This window comes from Quercus lobata, chromosome 10, assembly GCF_001633185.2.
Source record: "Quercus lobata isolate SW786 chromosome 10, ValleyOak3.0 Primary Assembly, whole genome shotgun sequence".
NCBI classification, from domain to species: domain Eukaryota; kingdom Viridiplantae; phylum Streptophyta; class Magnoliopsida; order Fagales; family Fagaceae; genus Quercus; species Quercus lobata.
The window spans coordinates 22286208-22292469 of record NC_044913.1 but is presented as its reverse complement, the minus strand read 5'-3'; positions in this window follow the sequence as shown (position 1 = coordinate 22292469).

Below are 6262 nucleotides of genomic sequence, written 5' to 3'. Positions count from 1 at the left end.
TGAGGGACCTCAATTGTGTTTTTTGGTAGCATACTGCTCTAAATTGCATCAATCCCTTTGGTACTGAGGGTCCGAGGGTAGGCTGGGCAATCCATTTAGTGTAGGGATTAACCCAACCGTTAATGGGGGAATTCTCCTCGGATAGATCCTAAGGCCCATGTAACGTAGTTTTTCTTTTAAGTACTTGGTTTCCCCATAGGCTTGAGTCCGAGGACCATACAAGGCTTTGGTTCTGTCCAAAGCTTGTACTTTGGCTTTTAAGTATTTGGTTTCCCCAGAGACTTGAGTCCGAGGACCATACAAGGCCTTAGTTCTGTCCAAAACTTGTGTTTTTTCTTTTAAGTAGTTGGTTTCCCCAGAGGCTTGAGTCCGAGGACCATACAAGGCCTTGGTTCTGTCCAAAACTTGTAATTTTGCTTTTAAGTAGTTGGTTTCCCCAGAGGCTTGAGTCCGAGGACCATACAAGGCCTTGGTTCTGTCCAAAACTTGTGTTTTTGCTTCTACGTAGTTGGTTTCCCCAGAGGCTTGAGTCCGAGACCATTTGGTTCTGTCCAAAACTTGTAATTTTGCTTTTAAGTAGTTGGTTTCCCCAGAGGCTTGAGTCCGAGGACCATGCAAGGCCTTGGTTCTGTCCAAAACTTGTGTTTTTTCTTTTAAGTAGTTGGTTTCCCCAGAGGCTTGAGTCCGAGGACCATGCAAGGCCTTGGTTCTGTCCAAAACTTGTGTTTTTTCTTCTAAGTAGTTGGTTTCCCCAGAGGCTTGAGTCCGAGGACCATGCAAGGCCTTGGTTCTGTCCAAAACTTGTGTTTTTTCTTCTAAGTAGTTGGTTTCCCCAGAGGCTTGAGTCCGAGGACCATGCAAGGGCTTGGTTCTGTCCAAAACTTGTGTTTTTTCTTCTAAGTAGTTGGTTTCCCCAGAGGCTTGAGTCCGAGGACCATACAAGGCCTTGGTTCTGTCCAAAACTTGTGTTTTTTCTTTTAAGTAGTTGGTTTCCCCAGAGGCTTGAGTCCGAGGACTATACAAGGCCTTGGTTCTGTCCAAAACTTGTGTTTTTTCTTCTAAGTAGTTGGTTTCCCCAGAGGCTTGAGTCCGAGGACCATGCAAGGCCTTGGTTCTGTCCAAAACTTGTGTTTTTTCTTCTAAGTAGTTGGTTTCCCCAGAGGCTTGAGTCCGAGGACCATGCAAGGGCTTGGTTCTGTCCAAAACTTGTGTTTTTTCTTCTAAGTAGTTGGTTTCCCCAGAGGCTTGAGTCCGAGGACCATACAAGGCCTTGGTTCTGTCCAAAACTTGTGTTTTTTCTTCTAAGTAGTTGGTTTCCCCAGAGGCTTGAGTTCGAGGACCATGCAAGGCCTTGGTTCTGTCCAAAACTTGTGTTTTTGCTTTTAAGTAGTTGATTTCCCCAGAGGCTTGAGTCCGAGGACCATACAAGGCCTTGGTTCTGTCTAAAACTTGTGTTTTTTCTTCTAAGTAGTTGGTTTTCCCAGAGGCTTGAGTCCGAGGACCATGCAAGGCCTTGGTTCTGTCCAAAACTTGTGTTTTTTCTTCTAAGTAGTTGGTTTCCCCAGAGGCTTGAGTCCAAGGACCATACAAGGCCTTGGTTTTGTCCAAAACTTGTAATTTTGCTTCTATGGGGCTTTGGCTTTAGGGGAATTAAATCCTCGGCCGAGCCCCTTGACCCATCTGCGTGGCTGACGCTATAAAGTGTAGCCCCTAGTCAAGAATCATAGCCCCCAACGAAGCTCTACGTTAGCACGCTGTAACTGGCTGGTAGAAAATGACAAGGGTATTGTCCCACACCATCGCCTATGCCAAGACACAAACCTCCTCACAGACGGCGCCAATTGTAAGGGCACAATTTATAACAACTCCAAGATAAAATTGGACTCGTAAGTAAAAAGGCCTCCCACAATATCATTTGTAGAGAGTGGGCTTGAAAGGTATGACCTGGGCATAAGTGAGTGGTTTTAGTCGTAGTTCCTACGGGAAACACTACATGGGCGAGCTTGGCCTTCCTAGCCAAATTCCTTTGTGGCCAGCCTCCCTTTATCTTTGTTTGTTTCACCTTTTATACTGGTGTCCCATTCCCTTTTTTTGTGTCCACGTGTTGATTTCTACTTTTGGGGTGCAGGCCTGTCCAGTCGACCCATACCTAGAGTGGTTGGGAGTTGCTGGAAAGGCGTATGGGCATGGGCATGGGTTTGTCAGACGCCGAATTCCGTATTACTGTGTTGGCTGCTTTTTTCCTGGCCCTGCCCGCTATACTCGGCTTGTTTCTTTCTTTGGGCATTTAATGAAGTGCCGAGGAGGAGGTCGTCCTCGGCAATGGCCCTTCTCGGTTTGGGCCGCGGTCCTTAAGATAAACTGGGCCTGGGCCGAGGCTACACTGTCTTTGGCCCCACATATCCGTTGTCAAAATTTTAGTTTGAAAATCAAATTCATTCTTGGTTTTTTTTTATTATTATTTATTTATATTGATTACATTAGGTGAGTTTACACAATACACATATTATACATGTTTTAAATTATACAAGAAATGTTTTAAAACTTGTGGATACCAAACACCAAAAAACGTTCTCAAGCCCATTTTCAAGATTGTTACCAAATACAGGAAAATAAGATAGTTTTCCAGAAAATGCTTTCTAGAAAATAAACTATTTTCTAGAAAACGTTATTGTTGAAACAAACAGAGCGTTAATATGTTACTTTTTGAAATCTTGAGATTTAATTTGTTATTTTTGAAACTATAGGGTATACATTGTTACTTTTTGAAACACCAATGTTTAATTTATTAGTTATGAAATTACTTGATTCAATTTGTTACACCTCTTAACTTATAGAGTGTAAAACATATTTATTTTAAGAGCATCATTGCACTAACTCAAATATTTAGTGGGACCAACTCTAAGAAAAAAAAAAAAATAAAAATAAAAAGGAAGAGAAAAAAAAGGATCAAGAAGAAGAATAAGGATCAAGAAGAAACACGTCGATGAATCCATTCTACTTGATAAAATGGTTTTGGTTTTTCTGTATGCTTACCATATTGTGCATTTTTATGCAAGAGTAAAAGTGAGGGAAAAAAAGTTAGGTAAAACAATGTTTGTTGATAGGCAGAAGATGGAAAGAAAAAGTCTGTGTTGGATCTCCAAACCTTGACTTGAAGTCTAGATCAACTATACGCAGGCTTTGTTGTTTTTAAAATTCAAGTAAAAGAGGGATATGAAAGTGCAGCACATAAGTATAAATCTTAATTTTAAGGGATTTCTTTAGTAGTTCTTAAGCTCTCATGAGATCAACCGAATTCTGATTTTAAAACTTGAAAGCCAATATTTTTGAACCACTCCAAAGTCCAGAGTAAGAAATCTTTCCTATAATTAGCAATTATCTTGTGTGTATGAGACAAGGAACTACACATCCATATTTGAGTCTTGAAATAATTGCACCATACAATCACTACATTGGTGTGAGAAGTAAAAGTTAAAAAATGTAAAAAAAAAAGAAAAAAAAGAAAAGTAAAATGTTGAGAGGTTAAAAAAATTTCTGATCCAAGACCTGAGATGAAAAGTAATATATATATATATATATATTTTTTTTTTAATCTAACTCATTTGTTTACTATTGAACATTGCAATAACCCTAGTTATTGCAACAAATTTGGATTTCACACACTCAAAAAGTAATCCAGTGCTAAAAGAGTTTTGGACAACTACATTAAAAAGACTCAAATGTATCCTTAAAAAAAAAATTTATAGATTGGCACTAAAGAGTAAAGAGTATTAACATTATGGACTTAATTATGACAATGATATATTTTCATGACATGAAAACGTAAGATGGAGCAAGTCTTGGTCCACCAGACAATTAGTGTCAGAATGTGTGCCACGTGTTCATACTCTATGCGTTTGGATAATTAATTAGCTTTTCAAAAAAAAAAAAAAATTCTTATTTGTTAAAAATTGATAAAAGTACTATTTTTTTTTAAAAAAACTTAAGTTTTTTTTTCCCCCATAATTTAATTGTAAATAACAAGTAACTGGGAGTGTTCAAATTTTGGTTTTTCTCATCAAAATAACTAGATAAGTGAGTAATGCTATTGAAATACAAAACTCCCCATGTCTTTTATCTTTTGGCTAATTAAAATCACAACAGGGTCAACCTTAGGCTTAGACCATTTAGACGATGGTCTAGGGCTCCCTATCTCTAAGCTTTTGAGAGTGGGGCGCAATAAATGGTTCTTTGAAAAAAAAAAGAAAAAAAAAATTTGAGCCTTACATTTTTACTCCCACCTTAAGAAGACCCAAAGAATTGAAAGAGGTTAAAAGAGTAATAATAAAGCCACAAAATATTTTATAACAATTTTACAAATTATTGATATGACAACTTCTTATTACTAACACCACTTTTTTATTTACCAATAACTATTCACTATATCAACAATTTGTAAAATAGTTTGTGGTTTTAGTATTTTCTAAAGTTAAAAATACTACAAATTTGATTATATAGATCTTATAAATTAATTTGTCGCCAATTAAAAGAAGTAATTCAAAAAATCATTTATTATATTATTGAAGTGCCACTAATCACACTAGTATGTAGCTCTGTGCATATGCACGAGTAAAAATAATTACAATTATATGATTCAAATTATAACTTTTTTTAAGAAGAGATTCAAATTATACATGGTATTAACTTACACTTTTTTTAAACTATACATTTTTAAAATACGTAATGATTTCTCATTTTATATATATATGAGCAAGATTTAGGTATAGTACTTAGATACTGTTCTTTAGGTTTATTTCTTAAAATTCTGCCACGTGACTTTTTTCTAATAGATGGAAGTGTATTTTTTAAGTTAAGTAGCTATATGATAGAATTTTAAGAGGGAAATCTAAGGAACAGTACCTAAGGTACTGTACATAAGTTTTGTCTTATATATATATGAGATGGGTTCAAGTTATACCTGGTATAACTCTTGTAAAGTTACACATTTTTTACACCATAAATTCATAAGAGATCTAACAGCTAAAAAAAAATATTATTAAATGCTATTGATTTTCACCACATTCATAATTAATACTAACATTTTCTCTCTCTCCTTGCATTAATTTGAACCAATTTCAAACGTGGGGTTAAAAATGGGGAAGCGGCACTGTTTTCTTTAAAGTGTCTTCTTCTTCTTCAAAGTAATAATTGCTGGATCAAGAAAAATCTCTCCCTCTCTTGTAGACACAAAGAGTTACATCCACGCAATATGCACATACAAGTGGGATCATAACAGTTAACACAAACACAAAATAAAATATGCTTAGGACCACCAAGCTTTATATCCTTATATTGGATTTGGAAGATTTGATATAGATTTGATATAGGACCACCATGAATCTACGGTGTAAAAAATGTGTAACTTTACAAGAGTTACCATCAGGTGTAACTTGAATCCATCTCTCTCTTTCTCTCTCTGTCTATATATATATATATATATATATGGTTTAAAATTTAATTGAATTTAGATTCTTTGGTTTTTGCAACCAATAATTCACTTGTTACAAAAATTAAAAATTAGATGGACACGTGACACAAAATTGGATTCTAATTGAAATCCAATTTGGAATCTAATTGAATTGGACTCTTTGATTTTTACACCAAATAATTTACTTGCCACAAAAAAAAATTAAAAATTAGATAGGACATGTGACGCAAAATTGAAAATCCAATTGAAATATATATATATAGATTCGTTACAATGTGTAACATTTTTGTAGTAATTTTAGCATTTTTCATTCATTTTTGGTGATTTGGTTGGATTGCTATTAATCCATAATAATGCTATTTTTATTTTTTATTTTTTTGAGAATAAACAATATATTAAATGAATGTTGTAATATTTTTTTCCTGGTTGGTAACACATTAGTTGTAAGACTTATATAATGAAATTTGTAGTAACCCTTTCATTGCTTGAGTGAATTAGTCAGATTAAAACGTCAGAATTATAGATATAAATAAAATAATTATTAGATAAACATTACCTAAATTATGATTAGTAAACTTTATTTTTTGAGAAGAGGGTTAATAAACTAAATATTATATAAGAGTTTTTTCTTTTTTTTTCTGCTGAAATATTATATAAGAGTTATTTAAATATAAAAAGGCCCATTAAAGTTATCACCTCAGTCCTCAAATTGTATTCCACCAGCTCTGGAATCTGAATCAATATAAAGTAAATGCTTTAATATCATACAATGTGAAATAATAATAATAATAA